This window comes from Plecotus auritus (genome assembly GCF_963455305.1).
Source record: "Plecotus auritus genome assembly, chromosome: 8".
Taxonomy (NCBI): domain Eukaryota; kingdom Metazoa; phylum Chordata; class Mammalia; order Chiroptera; family Vespertilionidae; genus Plecotus; species Plecotus auritus.
Genome location: NC_137782.1, coordinates 968,033 through 988,114, shown reverse-complemented (window position 1 = coordinate 988,114; position 20,082 = coordinate 968,033). Strand labels below are relative to the sequence as shown.

General features: G+C 55.1%; 1 long non-coding RNA gene across 1 annotated transcript in view; it reads right to left on the bottom strand.

Annotated features, from left to right (window-relative positions):
- Positions 1-16,288, bottom strand: part of LOC308257355 — a 16,576-nt gene extending 288 nt beyond the window's left edge. Inside the window, exons 1-4 of the long non-coding RNA XR_013961560.1 lie at positions 15,437-16,288; positions 13,890-14,046; positions 5,934-6,226; positions 1-175 (exon numbers count right to left, since the gene is read on the bottom strand). The exon at positions 1-175 is cut by the window's left edge and continues 288 nt beyond it. This is a non-coding gene — a long non-coding RNA (uncharacterized lncRNA). The remainder of the gene's footprint in view (positions 176-5,933; positions 6,227-13,889; positions 14,047-15,436) is intronic.
- Positions 16,289-20,082: the final 3,794 nt, after the last annotated feature.

Sequence of the window (20,082 nt, the reverse complement as noted above, 5' to 3'; positions counted from 1 at the left end):
TTTCTTTGTTACTTAAGATAGAATCATGACATCACCGCCGTTTAGGAACCTGTATGGGTCTCATCAAGACCACACTCTTCTGATAGTGAGGGGCCTCCGCAGACCGAAGACACTCAGCTTCTGACTCGCTCAGTCGTCCAGTGAAGAATATCTAGTGCCCACGCTGCATACTCTGCTGTAAATGACACAGAAATGAACGTGGGTAAACAAGGATTAGCATGAACCGTGGGTTAACATAACCTCAAAGAGGCCATCGTCTTGGACTGGAGACAGAAATGAAGACCAACCGTCTGCAGCTCAAGCCTGTCCTGTGCTTTGCTCAAGATACCAGGTTGGTGAAACATTAAAAAAAAATTGCTTAGTTCTGTTTGGGAAGGGATGAGATTGGAGAGAGTTTGCTCTGAGGAAAAGAGAATGCCTGGCTTGGATCGGAGTGATGACACAGAATTTCCTACATGAACAAGGTGGTGTCATGAGATCCAAGATGGTTGCCAACGGTACAACAGGATAGTGAGAGAGAGAACGAAAGGAGAGTGTGTGGACGTGTGGGGAGTGTCTGTATTTGTGAGTGAGGGACAGCTATATTCCACGGGGCTGTTGGGGACTGGTGGACTGGGCTCCCCTGGCCAGGAAGCCTCTACTGCTGCTGAAATCTGTCCCAGAGTGGCCGGCTCTGCCGCAGAGACTGTGCCATCTTGAAGGGGAGACCGGCTGTGATCAGAAGCCCAGGCTTACCTTCAATCAGGGAGACTTCAGATACCTCCTGGGACCCTACAACCACAAGCCCAGGGACCAGCTGCCTCAGCTGCAAACCCACAAACACCAGGACTCCAGCCTCCCTGACTGCGGGCGCCTAAAAAGTCAGTCCAGGGGGAGACAAAGCAGTGCTGAATACGCAGATGAATATGTAGACAGGCCCTGCGCCTTCTCACAGAGCAGATAGAAGGAACAGCTGAGTCGAACAACACCCACCCAGAAGTGGCGAATTAAACACAGCTGGTGAGGCAACCCACAGACAGAAAGGTCAGATATTGCCTAGAGAAAGTCAACACAAGAGAGAGAGAGCTACATAACCAGACACTCTGAGAGGAACAATCATGGGGAGACAAAGAAACAGCCTGCATATGAAAGAAAAGGAATCACTGGGAAAGGAAGTAAATGAAATGGAGGCAAGCAATACATCAGAGAAAGAATTCAGAGCAATGGTCATAAGGTTGCTGAAAAGGATGGAAGACAAATTCAACAACATGTGTAAGAACCAAGAGGAAATGAAGAAGAACCAAGAAGAAATGAAAAATGACATTGCTGCTGTAAGGAACTCAATAGAAAGCATCAACAGTAGACTGGAAGAAGCAGAGGACCGCATCAGTGAGCTAGAAGACAAGGTAGGAAAAAATACCCAAGTAGAGCAGCTTCTAGAAAAAAACTTAAAAAACAGGAGGAGAGCCTAAGGGAACTTCGGGAAAACAGGAAACAAAACAACATCCGCATAATAGGGGTGCCAGAATGAGAGGAAACTGAGCAAGGAATAGAAAACCTGTTTGAAGAAATAATGACAGAAAACTTCCCTTGATATAGGGAAGAAAAAACCCACACAAATACAAGAAGTTCACAGAGTTCCAAACAAGATGAACCCCTAAAGACTGACATCGAGACACATTATAATTGGCAAACACCAACAACAAGGTAAGAATCTTAAAGGCTGCCAGAGAGAGACAGAAAGTTACCTACAAGGGATGTCCCATCAGACTAGCAACTGATTTCTCAACAGAAACTCATCAGGCCAGAAGGGAATGGAATGAAATATACTAAGTTATGCAAAGGAAGGGTCTGAATCCAAGACTACTGTACCCAGCAAGGCTATCAATCAAAATTGAGGGTGAAATCAGGAGCTTTGCAGACAAAAAAGGACTAAGGGAATTTATTACCACCAAACCAGCGATGCAAGAAATGCTAAAGGGTCTGCTGTAAAAAGAAGAAATAGGAAGGGAAGAAGGAACACAGGCATAAAGAATAAAAATGGCAACAAACAAGCACCTATCAATAATAACTTTAAATGTAAATGGATTAAATGCCCCAATCAAAAGATATAGGGTAGCTGAGTGGATAAAAAATATGACCCATATATCTGCTGTTTACAGGAAACCCACCTCAGAACAAAGGACTCACACAAAATGGAAATGAAAAAAAAAAAAGCTGGGGTAGCAATATGTGTATCTGAAAAATTAGATCTCAAAGTGAAGGCCATAACAAGAGATGATGAAGGCCACTTCATAATACTAAAGGGAGCAATTCAACAAAAAGATGTAACTTTGGTAAACATATATGCACCCAATACAGAAGCACCCAAATACATTAAAAAAAAAAAACTTCTGGAGGATATCAAAAGAGAGATTGATACAGTCACAGCAATACAGTCATAGCAGGGGACTTTAATACCCCACTAACACCACTGGACAAATCCTCTAAACAAAAAATCAGCAAAGAAACATCAATCCTATATGACTCACTAGATCAGATGGAATTAATTGACATCTTCAGAACATTTCACCCCAAAGCCACAGACTATACATTCTTCTCAAGTGCACATGTATCATTTTCAAATATAGACCACATATTGGGACACAGGCAGTCTCTTCAAATTCAAGAAGATAGAAATCATATCAAGCATCTTCTCAGATCACAATGGCATAAAACTAGAAATCAAGTACAATTAAAACAATCAAAAAAAATCAAACACATGGAGGCTAAATAGCATGCTATTAGACAATGATTGGGTTACCAGAGAGATCAAAGAAGAAATTAAAACATCATGGCAACAAACAACAATGAAAACACAATAATCCAAAATCTATGGGACACAGCAAAAGCAGTCCTGAGGGGGAAGTTCATAGCTCTACAGGACTATCTAAAAAAAAAAAAAAAAAAAAAAAAACAACAACAAGAAAAAAAATGGTAATAAATTATCTAACCCTACAACTCAAAGAGTTAGAAAGAGAGCAACAAGAAAAGCCCAGCATAAGCAGAAGGAAGGAAATAATAAAGATCAGAGCAGAGATAAACAACATAGCGACCAAAAAAACAGGAGACCAATAAAACCAAGGGCTGGTTCTTTGAAAGAATAAACAAGATTGATGAACCTCTAGCCAGGCTCACCAAGAAGCAGAGAGAGAGGGCCCAAATAAACAAAATCAGAAATGAAAGAGGTGAAGTAACAACCTATGCCACAGAAATACAAACTATTATGAAAAAATACTATGAGCAACTCTATTCCAACAAAATGGACAACCTAGAGGAATGGACAGATTCTTAAGAAAAATACAAGCTCCCAAAACTCAATCAAGAAAAATAAAAAAAAAAGCCTGAATAGGCCGATAACTATCAAAGAAATTGAAACAGCGATCAAAAATCTTCCAGCAAACAAAAGCCCTGGTCTGGACGGCTTTACAGGGGAGTTCTACCAAGCATTCAAAGAAGAACTAAAACCTATCCTCCTCAGACTATTCCAAAAAACTCAAGAGGAAGGCACACTTCTAATCTCTTTCTATGAAGCCAGGATTACCCTAATCCCAAAACCAGATAAAGACACCACAAAAAGAGAGAACTACAGGCCAATATCCTTGATGAACATAGATGCTAAAATCCTCAACAAAATTCTAGCAAATCGGATTCAGCAGTACATCAGAAAGATCATATACCATGACCAAGTGGGATTTATTCCAGGGATGCAAGGATGGTACAATATCCACAAATCAATAAATGTGATACATCGCATAAAAAAACTGAGAGACAAAAATCACATAATCATATCAATAGATGCAGAAAAAGCATTTGACAAAATCCAACACCCTTTCTTGATAAAAACTCTCAGCAAAGTGGGAATAGAGGGATCATACCTCAACATAATAAAAGCCTTATATGAAAAACCTACAGCCAACATAATACTCAATGGGCAAAAACTAAAACCATTTCCCTTAAGAACAGGAACAAGACAGGGATGCCTACTCTCACCAGTCCTGTTCGACATAGTACTGGAAGTATTAGCCATTGTGATCAGACAAGAAGAAGAAATAAAAGGCATCCAAATTGGAAAAGAAGTAAAACTGTCCTTTTTTGCAGGTGACATGATGCTATACATAGAAAACCCCAAAGATTCCATCAAAAAACTACTAGACCTAATAAATGAATTTGGCAATATAGCAGGATACAAAATTAACACCCAGAAATCTATGGCCTTTTTATACACCAATAATGAACGCACAGAGAAATGAAAAAAAAAAAAAACAATCCCATTTACCATTGCACCAAAAAATTAAGATACCTAGGAATAAACTTAACTAAGGAGGTGAAAGATTTGTACTCAGAAAAACTACAGGGCATTGAAAAAGAGAGATAGAGGAAGACATAAACAAATGGAAGAACTTATCATGTTCATGTATTGGTAGAATCAACATCATTAAAATGTCCAAACTAACCAAAGCAATCTGTAGATTCAATGCACTCCCTATTAAAATGCCAACAGCATATGTCAAATATCTAGAACAAACTCTCCAAAAATTCATCTGGAACAACAACAAAAAAAAGACCCCAAATTGCCACAGCAATCCTGAGAAAGAAGAACAAAGTTGGAGGGATCACAATACCAGACATCAAGCTATATTACCAAACCACGGTTCTCAAAACAGCCTGGTACTGGCACAAGAACAGACATATAGACCAATGGAACAGAACAGAGAACCCAGAAATTGACCCAAACCATTATGCCCAATTGATATTCGACAAAGGAGGCAAGAGCATACAATGGCGTCAAGACAGTCTCTTCAATAAATGGTGCTGGGAAATTTGGTCAGATACATGCAAAAAAAAAAAAATGAAACTAGACCACCAACTTACACCACACACAAAAACAAACTCAAAATGGATCAAGGACTTAAACATAAGACGGGAAACCATAAAAATCCTACAAGACTCCATAGGCAGCAAAGTAGCAGACATATGTCGTAGCCATATCTTTACCGACACAGCTCCTAGGGCAATGGAGACTAAGGAGAAAATAAACAAATGGGACCACATCACAATAAAAAGCTTCTGCACAGCAAAAGAAACCATCAACAAAACAACAAGAAAGCCCACTGCATGGGAGAACGTATTGGCCAATGATATTTCCAATAAGGGCTTAATCTCCAACATTTACAGGGAACTCATACAACTTAACAAAAGGAAGATAAACGATCCAATAAAAAAATGGGCCAAGGATCTGACGCAGCCGTGGGCAAACTACGGCCCGCGGGCCGGATCCGGCCCATTCGGCTGTTCTATCCGGCTTGTGGAGCCGAAAGAGCAGAGGGTTCTCTTGCTCTCCCCTCCACTCCTTTACTTTGAATTTATATTAGTTCACACAAACACTCCATCCATGCTTTTGTTCCGGCCCTCCGGTCCAGTTTAAGAACCCATTGTGGCCCTCGAGTCAAAAAGTTTGCCCACCCCTGATTTAACTAGACACTTTTTGAAAGGGGACATACAGAAGGCCCAGAGACATGTGAAAACATGCTCAAAGTCAAGGAGTGAGTGGAGAGTCCGGCGGAGGCAGGAGACTGAGGCCACCCTGGGGCAACCAAGGCTTCGGAGCCCAGCAGGACACGCAGCGGCTTCCTCCCTCCCGGGAGATGGCAGGACCCGGAAGCTGTCCAGTCGGCCCTGGCGCATCCCGGGGCTGGGACACCGTGGTGTGGGGGTTACTCACCCAGACACATGCTCGCTGCATCCTCACAGCCCCTGTGCGTGCAGCCTGGCTCCAAAGGAATGAACAAGGAGGGGAAGTGGCTTGTCTGGGGTTCGAGGAAACTTCTGTTCCCCGGTATCCTACCCCTCCCTAACAGCCCCCCCCCCCCCCCGCCCAAGAAAAGAAAAATCAAGAAAATGCTCATGCCCACCAGCTGTTCCGTGCGCTCGGCACGTCCCTCCTGTTGACACGGCGGTGATTAGAGCTGCCCTGACATGGAGATTGTGTGTGCTCATCAAGGGCGGAACCGAATAGAATTTACTCTTCTGTGCGCAGGCCCGGCGGGCCGCCGTCTCCACGGAGCTGGCGTTTGCCTTGCGTGCGGGTCTCAGAGATCTCCTCCCAGCTGTGAGCTTCCGTACTCTGCCAGCCCCTCCTCCTGCCACGAGGACCTTGCCGATGACGATGTTCTCGCCGCAGATTTACACGCGACGAGCTTCTTCTCTAACGAGGCGATGGAAGCAAATAGTGTCAACGTGTGTTTATGTGGGTCTGACCGTACTGTGGAATTTCTGCTGAAAATCCCAGGAGGAGACGGGAAAGCTCCCGGACCTCGGGGGGTCTCCGGGGTTTAGGTGTGTTTGGCAAATCGCTGAAAACGACCTCCTTCTGCGATTCAATGAATGGGAACTCTGAAGAGCACAAAAGTACGTGAATGTTGGCTTTCGGCTTATTTTCAACTTACACAGCTGGGAAGGAAATGACGGGACTTTCCTTAAGATTACACTCACTGCCACGTGAAGTCCAAATACAGCCGTCAGCACCCAGCAGCCTCGCATGACGCTCCCTGGGGCCGAGTTAGTCCCTGACCCCCTGACGCCGCCTCTCCCACCTGCCCCCGGGCTGTGGCGTTGCCCTCACCCAGCTCTGGGCCGGGACAGGCCGCGTGTGGGCGCCGTGGCAGGGACCTTATCTCCAGACTCCCAGAGCTCCCATCGGTCGGGCACCTGCAGACTCACCCCGTCCGCCCTCGGGGCGCGATGCTGCCCTCGGGGGCTCTCAGGGAGCCTGGCATCACCTCTCCCCTGGAGCTGGGTTTGCGCTCTTGCCCGGGAATGCCAGCCGCTGCCGATTCCCTCCCCGCGGGCAAGGCCTTGCTTGGGGCTTATTGCCTCTGCGGGGACTATAGGGAGAGGCAGGGGCCACAGCAGCCGTGGGGCCGGGCGGGGGCGCCTGAGGAGGCGGTCAACGAGGATGTCACCAAATCTGTGACCGGAGATGACTGTCCTGAGGCTGCGCCCCGAGCGGGCGCCAGGCTGGCTTCCAGGCTTGGGCGTGCAGACGGGCCCTCAGCACTTGGCTCCTCCTCCTCCTCCTCGGTCGGGCTGCGCTTGGTTAATAGAATGTGTCAGCCATCAGCTTGCCGAACGCGGTAATGGATCAGGGTTCCCCAAGAAAGGCAGAACAGGCAGCCACGAAGGAGCCAGAAAGAATGCACGAAGGCCGGAGGGGAGGGGACCCCCCAACCCTTTCAAGCTCAAGGCGCAGAGAAGAGGAGGGACACAGAAGTGGCCCTTCAGGGCCTCCATGGATTTGCGGAGGCAAAGCCCTGGAAGAGGAGCCAATCGATGCCAGGGGGGTGCGGGGGGGGGGGGGGGGGACCTGCTGGATGCCGTCTGTGCCCCCTGCCAGTGCAGCCTGGTTCCTGCGGGCCTTGGCTCTGAACGAACCCCCTGCGTGTCCGTCTGCATTCGCTTGCGAGCTCAGTGTCGGGTGTGAGCGTGCTGCTCCATTCGGGGGCTCACGCCTCTACCCGCTAAGGTTGCATTTGTTCAGCTGGCACTGCTGACGCCAGCCCCCCTCCCCAACCCCCCAAGACACAGAAAGCAGATGCATTGCCTTTCCTGCGGCTTCAGGTCGGGGTGTCGTATCAATAACGCTAATGGCCTGGAGCGGGTCCCCGACAGCAGCCCTGCTGCTCCTCAAATAAATGGCTTGGCCGCCCTCAGCCTGCACCTGCCAGGGCTCGGCTCTCCGTTCTCGGGGCGCCGGCTCAGGTCCCACTCGCGTTCTCTCTTCATTAGCTCTGCCATCAACCTGCGTGCCTCCCGCACGGGCTGAGGCCCAGGCAGAACCCCGACCCTCTCCGGGAGCCAAGTCCTTCCGGAAACCATTCCAGGAACAAGCCCCCTCGGGCGCTCGCTGCGTCCCCTCGGGTGCAGGGAGGCTGCACCGTGTGGCGGGGCGGCCATCGGGGTGCTGGTGCCGGACCCCTGGCCCCGGCGCTGCCCGTGGGCTCAGCGCAGCCGCCTGCGTGGGGTGCGGGTCTGGAAGGCAGGCCCCTGACCACCCGCTTCCCCAGCAGGAAACGGACGCAGAAACGCAGGCACTGGGTCCCCGGGGCACACGGCTGGGGATGCTGGGGCCCCTGGAGGCTGGAGCCAGCGCCCAGCTCCCCACTGTTGCTCCGGGGTCCCCGGCACAGGACTCAGCGGAAAGGGCTCCTCAGACAGCAGACATGCAACCCCACACCCCTCGGAGGCCGACGGCCCCGCCCATCCAGGACACGCGCCCCCCCCACCCCCCCCCCGTGGGCATTCCGCCCAGCGCCCAGGGAGAGGGGCAGCTGGGTTTCCGCCTGCAAACGCCTCGCGGGGGACCTGGGGGCTGCGGCCTCGGAGCCCTGAGCTAAACGCAAAGATGCAAAGATGGAAACCCCCTCACTGCCGCCTCCTCCTTTGTCTGTCTGTGTCCCAGGTCCCCTCCAGGTCAGGGCCCCGCCCCTCCCGCCCTCTTCCTCCTTCACCCCCTCCTCCCACCCCCAGGGCACCACCCCTCTTTCCTGCTGAAATGACCCAAATCCTCAGACACGCACCGCACCGTCTCCAAAAGCCAAAGCGAAGATGGCGACCTCACCCACGCGGCCGCCCTGCGCCCAGCCTGGCCAGCGCCCCTCACTGGCCCTCCCGTCCCCCCAGCCCCCCCCCTTCTCTGTGCGCAGTCGCGGGGCACGGGAGGGGCGAGGAACAGACCTTCACATACAAGCCTGTTGCTGGGGACGGAGGGCCCTGCAGAAAGCCCCCCAAACTCTACCTGGAACCTGCCCTTCCCCGTCTGAGCCGCACTCAGAACCTGGAACCAGCCACTGTGCCAGGAATAGGGCATCGGTGAGGTGGAGATCGGCTCTGGTGAGGTGGAGATCGGCACTGGTGAGGTGGAGATGGGCTCTGGTGAGGTGGAGATAGGTACTGGTGAGGTGGAGATAGGCATTGGTGAGGTGGAGATAGGCACTGGTGAGGTGGAGATCGGCACTGGCGAGGTGGAGATCGGCACTGGCGAGGTGGAGATAGGCACTGGCGAGGTGGAGATAGGCACTGGCGAGGTGGAGTTAGGTACTGGCGAGGTAGGGATAGGTACTGGCGAGGTAGGGATAGGCACTGGCGAGGTGGAGATCGGCGCTGGCGAGGTGGAGATAGGTACCGGTGAGGTGGAGATAGGTACCGGTGAGGTGGGGATAGGTACCGGTGAGGTGGAGATCGGCACCGGTGAGGTGGAGATCGGCACCGGTGAGGTGGAGATAGGTACCGGTGAGGTGGAGATAGGTACTGGTGAGGTGGAGATCGGCACTGGTGAGGTGGAGATGGGCTCTGGTGAGGTGGAGATAGGTACTGGTGAGGTGGAGATAGGCACTGGTGAGGTGGAGATAGGCACTGGTGAGGTGGAGATAGGCACTGGTGAGGTGGAGATAGGTACTGGTGAGGTGGAGATCGGTACTGGTGAGGTGGAGATCGGCGCTGGTGAGGTGGAGATAGGTACTGGTGAGGTGGAGATCCGCGCTGGTGAGGTGGAGATAGGTACTGGTGAGGTGGGGATAGGTACTGGTGAGGTGGAGATAGGTACTGGTGAGGTGGAGATAGTTACTGGTGAGGTGGAGATAGGCACTGGTGAGGTGGAGATAGGCACTGGTGAGGTGGAGATCGGCACTGGTGAGGTGGAGATCGGCACTGGTGAGGTGGAGATAGGCACTGGTGAGGTGGAGATAGGTACTGGTGAGGTGGAGATCCGCGCTGGTGAGGTGGAGATAGGTACTGGTGAGGTGGGGATAGGTACTGGTGAGGTGGAGATAGGTACTGGTGAGGTGGAGATAGTTACTGGTGAGGTGGAGATAGGCACTGGTGAGGTGGAGATAGGCACTGGTGAGGTGGAGATAGGCACTGGTGAGGTGGAGATAGTTACTGGTGAGGTGGAGATAGGCACTGGTGAGGTGGAGATAGGCACTGGTGAGGTGGAGATAGGTACTGGTGAGGTGGAGATAGTTACTGGTGAGGTGGAGATGGGCACTGGTGAGGTGGAGATGGGCACTGGTGAGGTGGAGATGGGCACTGGTGAGGTGGAGATGGGTACTGGTGAGGTGGAGATGGGCACTGGTGAGGTGGAGATGGGCACTGGTGAGGTGGAGATGGGCACTGGTGAGGTGGAGATGGGTACTGGTGAGGTGGAGATAGGTACTGGTGAGGTGGAGATGGGCACTGGTGAGGTGGGGATAGGTACTGGTGAGGTGGAGATAGGTACTGGTGAGGTGGAGATAGGCACTGGTGAGGTGGAGATAGGCACTGGTGAGGTGGAGATAGGCACTGGTGAGGTGGAGATAGGTACTGGTGAGGTGGAGATAGGTACTGGTGAGGTGGGGATAGGTACTGGTGAGGTGGGGATAGGCACTGGTGAGGTGGAGATAGGCACTGGTGAGGTGGAGATAGGTACTGGTGAGGTGGAGATGGGTACTGGTGAGGTGGAGATGGGTACTGGTGAGGTGGAGATAGGTACTGGTGAGGTGGAGATGGGCACTGGTGAGGTGGAGATAGGCACTGGTGAGGTGGAGATAGGTACTGGTGAGGTGGAGATGGGTACTGGTGAGGTGGAGATGGGTACTGGTGAGGTGGAGATAGGCACTGGTGAGGTGGATATAGGCACTGGTGAGGTGGAGATGGGTACTGGTGAGGTGGAGATCCGTGCTGGCCCTTCCCCCACTTCCATCCTCTGCTTCACCAGCCCCCCCGCCTCCCCCTTCCCAGTGGAATACCACAAAGCCGTTTTTCCAAATCATCTTTAGTGCCTGAACCCCCTTTCTTAGACCACTACCCACCCCCCCCCCCCGGAGTAGCCCATCGCTGTAGGCCCTTCCAGAACCGCAGGGCATATCACATGCCTTCTCAGTCAGCCCGTGCGGCTGCGTCAGAGGAAGAGGAGGGGAGAGGCGCTGCCGGGCCGGCCACCAGTGTCCCCCTCGTGAGCGGACGTGGGGCCAGAGGCAGCACAGACGCGGAGCCGGCGGTGAGGGGGACCCGCCTCTGTGTGCACCGGCTGCCGTGCGTCGCACTGGGTGCGGTGGCGGCTGCAGTGCCACCTGCTCTGGAATATGACAATCGGCGGCAGCAGCCTCTCAGCCGAGTGCAGAGCAGCCACCCTCGGGGACACAGCGATCTTTTATTTATTTTTTATCGCTGTTCTCTTTGGGGAAACACCCGGCGGTCCTGCCGGCAGTCCATCTAACCCCTGGACATCCCCCGCGCGTCCCAGGCGGGGGACACCCGAGAGCAGGCCTGTCCTGCGTTTCTGTGCTCACCGCCTTCGCGGCCCATCCAGCAAGCAGGGCTCTGCGGGAACTACCGGAGGGGAGAGGTACCGAGCAGAAGGGGGGGCGGGGGGGCACCTCCAACACAGAGAGCGCGTCCAACACAGGCACCCGAGGTCCCATGTTGACTTTGTTTCAGCAAGGGGGGGGGGGGCGCGGGGGGGCCTGGAGGAGGGGATCGTCAATAAGGTAAGTGTTTCTGCCTGATATTCCCCCGGGCACGGAACCCACAAGGCTCTTGTGCGTGTGTGTGTGTGTGTGTGTGTGTGTGTGTGTGTGTGTGTCTGTTTTTCCCCCCAAAGACTCAAAGACCAGTCTACCACCGAAGACTTGTTTTGTTTTCAAAATCACGCCGGCCTCGGCGAACACACCTTTGCTCCCTGAGAGCCGGGGTCTGTTTTTAAGGCCACGCGCATGACGGATGGCGAGTCACCCGGTTGTGTGGCTTGGTACAGTGGTTTATATTTATGTGATCGCTTACAATTCAACTTGGAGCCATGCCCACAGCAGGGGAGAACAATTAGTAAATTCATTAATTGTGCGTTTGTGTGCTCTTCCAGTCTCCAGCCTCATTATTCGCTTAAATTATTTCGCTTCCATCGAAAGTGGTGCCACGTGGACACGTCGCCGCGCAGGTTTCTGTGTGAAGCAGGGCCGGGAAGCTCACACTGTCTTCCGAAGGTGGTCAGCGTGCCCAGTACAAGGCGGAGCCCGCGCTGAAGCAGCTAAACCAGGGGTGGGCAAACTTTTTGACTCGAGGGCCACAATGGGTTCTTAAACTGGACCGGAGGGCCGGAACAAAAGCATGGATGGAGTGTCTGTGTGAACTAATATAAATTCAAAGTAAAGGAGCGGAGGGGAGAGCAAGAGAACCGGGTAGAACAGCCGGATCCGGCCCGCGGGCCGTAGTTTGCCCACGGCTGAAGCCATCTGCTGGGGACACCACGGGACCAGGATCCTGGTCCGTGCCAGCACTTGCCCCGTTCTCTGACGGGACAATGGACATCTTCCCCACCTGCACTGTTAGAAGCTTGACTTGAACTAACGAAGGTTCCGGTCCAGATGGCGAAGCAGGGAGACCTGTGCTCGCCACCTCCCACCACCACATCGCGTGACAGCCGCGTCAGAGGGCGGTCACCCTGGAGAACCGGCCGAAGACCAGCGAGCAGGAGCCTCATCCCGGAGACCACACAGACCACACCAGCGAACCACCCGATCTGCTCCACAAGGGACACCCGGGCGGTGGGGGGGGGGGGGTTTTTGGCCGGCCCCCGGGCTACCAGGGAAATTCTGTCCCATGGAGTCACTGGGGTGGTGGCCAGCAGACTGAGGGCCGACCCCACACACTTTCTGGAAAAGGCATGGGAAAGCCAGGCCCTGCTCTCTGCCAGCTGACCGACCAACACCCAGCTCACGGCACCCGAGATCCACGGAGGACGCCGCCGGGAGGACATGCCGAAGGGCTTCAAGGGAAACGTTCATTTCTCAGGACGCCCACAGCTACCCCACCAAGGACGTCCGCGATGGAGCCGAGCCTAGGAAGAGGGGGAGCCGGGAGAGGCGGAGCGGTGGAAGGGCCGAAGGGGCAGGCCCTGGAGGACGGAACCAGCCTGTGAGGTCAGCACCTGGGGCAGCTATCGGCCATCCCTGCCCGCGTCCCCAGAGGCCCCCTCCACCCGTGACAGGGCAGGCGGGACAAAGCAGGAAGCGGGAAACGGCGATCGATTGCCGTCCCTCCGTCACAAACCCATCCGATCCCATCCAATGGGAGGGTGCCTGGGCAGTGCTCTGGATAATTAAAAACAGGCCCCGCCCCCCACATCCTTCATCTAAAGCGCGCGCCAACGTCAGGAGACAGCCAGACACCCGTGGGGAGAAAAGCACGTGGGTGGGGTGCGCGCAGGGCAGGCACCAAGTCTCCAGATGGAGGAGAGGAAGCTCGCTGCAACCTGAACGCTCAAACCCGGGAAGCGAGACTGGGCAGCGGGAGCTGAACCTGCAGACCCTGTGGGGGGCACGAGAGGGTCCTGGAAGGAACGCGCCTTCAGCAAAAGCTGTTTGAGGAGGAAACGAGCGGCTGGGAGAGGGAACTTCGCCACGCAGAGAAGGAACGCGACCTCCGCGTCTCAGACCTGGAGGCCGACAGGAGGGAGGCGCAGGCCGGCCTGGGCGGGAGTCGGAAGGACGGTCCCGCTGTCGGAAGGAGGTCACCCGCTGTGCCAACAGGCTCCGGAGGCCTTGCAGGCAGCCCCGCCCACGAGAGAAAGCTCTCGGAGCCGGAGCCGAGGAAAGACAACGGTCACAAGAGGCAAAGGCTGGCCAAGGTCGAGTCTAAGGTCAAGTCCAAGGTCGAGGCCAAGGTCAAGTCCAAGGTTGGGTCCAAGCGCCGGCCCAGCCCAGGTGGCCCGGCTGCCCCCGCTGCTCCTCCTGTCGCCCTCAGAGGCCCAGGAGTGTCGGGGGGCCCCCCCTGGGTCCCCAGGTCCCCAGGTCCCCAGGAGGGGGGTCACGCAGTAAAAGCTCAAGCATCGGGCTCACCTGAGTTTGACTCAGTCTCCCCGGCAGCTGGGTCCAAGCCCACAGCACCCAGAGCATCCCCAGTGTCCTCTGGGACGTGATGTTGGCCTCTTCTCAGTCCAGCGGCTGCTGCTTCACTGACGTCCCAGCGCCTCTGATTCAGGTGGTGCAGCTCCACCTGGGAGTGAGCATTTTTAAATACTCATTACAAAACAAGCATTGAAAGGTCCTTTCACACAAAGAAATAAACGTGCTCAGCCTCTGACGGACGACAGAAACCTGCGCACCACATGTGGAACCGCAGTCTCATGCCACGCCACGCTGCAAAGCAAGCATGTCCTTTCCAAGCCACGCTGCCCGTGGCAGGGCACACGCGAGCTCGCTGTTCCCCGAGGCGGGAGCGGGCCCGCTCTTCCGATCCTCCTGCGTTCGGCCGGCTCCAAGGGGAACCAGCTGCTGCAGAGCCGACCGCCCCCTCCCGCTCCCAGCTCCAGGTGTGCGGCCTGAAGGAGATTGATGACTGGGGTGGGCCGGCCAGCTTCCCCCTCCAGGTACAGGCGGCAGGGAGACGCAGCCAGCCCTCCTCCTGGAGCCTCTGCCCGCCGGCTGGGTCCTCAGGGGGAGGCGCCGGCCAGATGCTCAGGAGGAGAAGGAAGATAAGGACGCGCCGGGATCTGGCGGAGCCTGGCGCCGGGCAAGGCGCCGGGCCGGCTGATGCAATCGCCGCAGCCTCCCTAGGAGGCTGGCATGGGAGGTCCCTTCTCATAAGAGGACGAGAAGGCCGGACGACAGACTGGAGCCCAGACAGGGTGGGTGCAGGCCCAGCGGCCTCCCCACGGCGCCATGCGGCTTCCCTGGCATCGGGCGATGCAGCTCATCAAGCAGCTTTCCTTCCTCCTCCTCCTCCCTCCTTTCCTCCCTCCTCCTCCCCTCCCTCCCTCCCTTCCTCCTCCTCCTCCCTCCTCCCCTCCCTCCCTCCCTTCCTCCTCCTCCTCCCTCCCTCCCTTCCTCCTCCTCCTCCCTCCCTCCCTTCCTTCCTTCCTCCTCCTCCCTCCCTCTCCCCCTCCCTCCCTTCTTTCCTTCCTTCCTTCCTTCCTCCCTACCTCCCTCCCTTCCTTCCTTCCTCATCCTCCCTCCCTCCCTACCTCCCTCCCTTCCTTCCTTCCTCCTCCTCCCTCCCTCCCTCCCTTCCTCCTCCTCCTTCCTCCTCCTCCTCCCTCTTTCCCTCCCTCCTCCTCCCCTCCCTCCCTCCCTTCCTCTTCCTCCCTCCCTCCCTCCCTCCCTCCCTTCCTCCTCCTCCTCCCTCCCTCCCTCCTTTCCTTCCTTCCTTCCTCCTCCTCCCTCTCTCCCTTCTTTCCTTCCTTCCTTCTTTCCTTCCTTCTTTCCTTCCTTCCTTCCTTCCTCCCTCCCTCCCTCCCTCCCTCCCTCCCTCCTTTCCTTCCTTCCTTCCTCCTCCTCCCTCTCTCCCTTCTTTCCTTCCTTCCTTCTTTCCTTGCTTCCTCCCTCCCTCCCTCCCTCCCTCCCTCCCTCCCTCCCTTCCTCACTCAAACGGTCATGGGTAGACTCACATGCCCAAGGGCTTAGCAGTCAGTGAGTCAGATGAAGGTTCTTGCCTTCGAAGATGTCAGTGATAAGGAGATGTCGATGTCTCGTTCTAACGCCCAACGTGTGTCGATGAGGTTTGGACAAATGTGGGCCCAGCCTGAGCAATAACACTGTAGCCTCATCACCATCTCGTAGTCCCATCGTGTTCCTGCTGACGGTTTTCACTCCAAGTGGCAAAAACAGTGGAAGACTTGCCGGGCCCGGCGGCTCCGTGGTTAAGCATCAGCCTACAAGCTAGGAGGAGGTCAAGGTTCAATTCCTGTTCGGGGGGCACAGGCCCGGGGTTGCGGGCTCGATCCCCAGTCGGGGGCGTGCAGGAGGCAGCCGATCCATGATTCTCTGTTATCACTGATGTTTCTATCTCTCCCCCTCTCCCTTCCTCTCTGCAATCAATCAATATAGTATATGCATATATCTATATCTATATATCTATATATCTATATCTATATCTATCTATATCTCTATCTCTATCTCTATCTCATTTCTATGTCTATCTCTCTATCTCATCTCTATATCTCATCTCTATCTCTATCTCTATCTCTCTGTCTCTATCTCTATCTCTATCTCTCTGTCTCTATCTCTATCTCTATCTCTATATCTATATATCTCTATCTCTAGCTCTAGCTCTAGCTCTATCTCTCTATCTCTATCTCTATCTCTATCTCTATCTCTATACCTATATCTATATATCTCTATCTCTGTCTCTATCTCTATCTCTATCTCTATGTCTATCTCTATCTCTATCTCTATCTCTATCTCTGTCCCATCTCTATCTCTATCTCATCTCTATCTCTATCTCTATATCTATATCTATATATCTCTATCTCTATCTCTCTATCTCTATCTCTATCTCTATCTCTATATCTATATATCTCTATCTCTATCTCTATCTCTATCTCTATCTCTCTATCTCTATCTCTATCTTTCTATCTCTATCTCTATCTCTATCTCTATCTCTATCTCTCTGTCTCTGTCTCTATCTCTATCTCTATCTCTATCTCTATCTTTATCTCTATCTATCTATCTATGACCCGCGTCAGGCCCCCAGAGGGAGAGGTGGATCTGTGCCCTGTCCCAAGCGCTGCAGCAGAGCGGGGGGCGGGGGGGCAGTTAACACAAAGTGGGGGTGGTGGGGTGGGCTCACCCCTCCTCCATGTGCCAGCGGGACTACAGGAGGGAGCTCCGGCCTGAACGGAGCCCTGGACTGTGTCTCTGCCAGCTGCTACCCCCCCTCGCCCCCTGGCCAGGAAACCAGGGAAGGGACGCGGCCCAACATCAGGGTGGACTTCTGGCTGAAAGTGCAGAGGGGAGGAAGGGCCGCACCCCACAGGGCTGGTTCAGCTGTTGAGTGTGTGTTTCCTGAGTCCGATCACACTCTCAAGTGTTCCCGGCAGCCACGGAGTCGGATGGGGAGGACCGAGGAGGTCACGCGGCCAGCAGGCCTGCGAGCATCGGTTCCCACTCAGCACTCCGGCGCGCTCTCTCCACCTGGTCCGGATGCCCCGGGACGTGCCGCGCCCTGTCCCCCGGGAACCAGCTCCAACGTCCACCCTCTGTACGTTTCAGAGGAAAGCTGTGGACGGGGCGGGGGGTCATTTGTGATTTTCCAAAGCACGAAGCAGAGCTGGGCTCCTGCAGGATGGCTAAGGGCTCCCCACTCCTCGCTGCAGTGGGGTCCCCCCAGGGGGGCGCTCAGCTGGGAGGCCCCAGCCCCTCCTCCTTGGCCAAGGCCAAGGTTCAGAGCACACAGGGAGGTGCTGGTGGCAGAGCCAGCGCAGATCAGCAGGGGGCGCCATGGGCTGGTGGGCCAGTGCCCTTGAGCGCTTTGCCACCAGGGCAGCACCTTCTCAACGGCCTGCCAGGTCCCTGCAGCCTGGCCCAAGGCCTGTTTCTAACCCAGCCCCCCTGCTTCCCTCCTGTCCTGGGATCAGCGTGGTCACTCACGTTCACAGGTGTCCCTCCCAGTGTGGTTTATGGTGAACAGCCCACAGCCACCTCAGTGCCAGCGAGAAGACTGGTTCGATCAATCATCGATCAGCGTACGGTCGTGAGAACGGAGAAAGCCAGGGAGAATGCGGCCAGAGGAGGGCTCGGGAGCCTGGGCGGTGAGCACCTCCCACGTGGAGAGGGAGGACTGGGTGCTGCTCCCGGGGAAGCCAGAGGGCCGGCCGGGTTCCTGAAGGCACCACCGCCCCGCGCCGCGTGAGGAGAGACCGTGCTGGGGACCTGCAGGGAGCCTTGTCGCGGGCGTTCCCGCAAAGGGGAGGGAGGCTGAGGGGCGAGTGTGTCATCCCTACGCAGGCCCAGCCAGGACAGGACCCGGGGCGGACGCTGGCCCTCTGTCCCTCCTTCATCTGCCGCCAAACTCCAACTCCTAGGTCATGGCCGGGCCCAGGGCCACCTTCCCGGTGAGCGCGCCCCGATCCCCAGCCAGAGCTGGTCCTGCCTCTCTTATCGCTGCCCCTTCCACGTGGAGGCATGGCTGCATTCTCCATGCTCCGCTACATCATTTGACCTTGAGTCTGGCCCTGTTACTGAACTTGAGGGCTGGAGGCTGGCATATCACAGCCATTTCATTCTAATCCCAAGGCTTAAAGGCATTCACAGCTCCCCCTGCCACTGTCTCTGAGAGGTGTGTGTGGGGGGGGAGAGGTGTGTCCCCGAGTCCTGCAGTGTGTGCGCTGTGGGGGGGTGGGGGGGAGAGGGAAGGGGGGTATGACCTGGAGGCAGACACCTCTCTCCTGCCACCACAGGGAGACGGGAAAGGTGACGCTCCCGAGGACTGACTGCTCGGGAAAGAAGGCGATAGACGGGGACGCGCGGTCACATGGCGTCCACAGCTTTGGGACAAAAAACCCGAATCTGAATCCTGAGTCTTCACCTTAGCGTGACCTTGGGCATGTCATTAAACGCCCTTGAGGCTCAGTTTCCTCACCGTATACTGACCGTTACTTGGCAGCGCCGTTGGTCACGTTAGGGATTGCACGTAGTAGGTACTTACTCAGCAATGGCCTTCATTTTTGTATTTTCTGGACTCCACAGACGCCAAACGGGGGCTGCATACGGGGATCTGGAGTGATTCCTCCAATGGCAGCCGGGGTGAGAGGGTGCGAGAGCCTCGAGTGGCCCCCGGGGAGAGGAGGCAGCACAGAACTCTGAGTGAATGAATGAATGAGTGAATGAATGAGTGAATGAATGGACTCTGTCCATTAAAAACCACCATTATCAGGACACGTTGTTACCTGGAATGTCATTACAGGGAGGAAAGACCTGCTTTCCGTTGTATTTCTCTCCAGTCAGATGCATATGCACATGGACCCACACGGACCCACACGGACCCACACGAACCCACACGGACCCACACGGACCCACATGGACCCACACGGACCCACATGGACCCACACGGACCCACACGGACCCACACAGACCCACACGGACCCACATGGACCCCCTCCCCCCGGCTATTGGACCAAGAATTAAGGAGACTTCAGTCAAGTTCAACTCGACAAGTACTGGCGGGTGGCTCCTCGCCGCCCAGCGCGTGTGGGCGCTGGGGACACATCAGTGAACAGCGCGTGTGGGCGCCGGGGATACATCAGTGAACAGCGCGATGTGGGTGCCGGGGATACATCAGTGAACAGTGCGATGTGGGCGCCGGGGATACATCAGTGAACAGTGTGATGTGGGTGCCGGGGATACATCAGTGAACAGCGCGATGTGGGTGCTGGGGATACATCAGTGAACAGCGCGATGTGGGCGCCGGGGATACATCAGTGAACAGCGCGTGTGGGCGCTGGGGATACATCAGTGAACAGTGCGATGTGGGCGCCGGGGATACATCAGTGAACAGCGCGATGTGGGCGCCGGGGATACATCAGTGAACAGCGCGTGTGGGCGCTGGGGATACATCAGTGAACAGTGCGATGTGGGCGCTGGGGATACATCAGTGAACAGCGCGTGTGGGCGCTGGGGATACATCAGTGAACAGCGCGTGTGGGCGCTGGGGATACATCAGTGAACAGCGCGTGTGGGCGCTGGGGATACATCAGTGAACAGCGCGATGTGGGTGCCGGGGATACATCAGTGAACAGTGCGATGTGGGCGCTGGGGATACATCAGTGAACAGCGCGATGTGGGCGCCGGGGATACATCAGTGAACAGCGCGTGTGGGCGCTGGGGATACATCAGTGAACAGTGCGATGTGGGCGCCGGGGATACATCAGTGAACAGCGTGTGTGGGTGCTGGGGATACATCAGTGAACAGCGCATGTGGGCGCTGGGGATACATCAGTGAACAGCGCGATGTGGGCGCCGGGGATACATCAGTGAACAGCGTGTGTGGGTGCTGGGGATACATCAGTGAACAGCGCATGTGGGCGCTGGGGATACATCAGTGAACAGCGCGATGTGGGTGCTGGGGATACATCAGTGAACAGCGCGTGTGGGCGCTGGGACAACAGGATCATTGCTTTGGAAACCAGCTTGCAGCCAGGGCGTTGTCTCAGCCCGCACCTGTGCCTGTGGCGTCCGGTCCAGCTCGACGTGTCCCGGGCGGAGGTCACCGTGGCATCTTGAAAGGAGACCAGCTGGGAGGCGATCCATCCTTCAC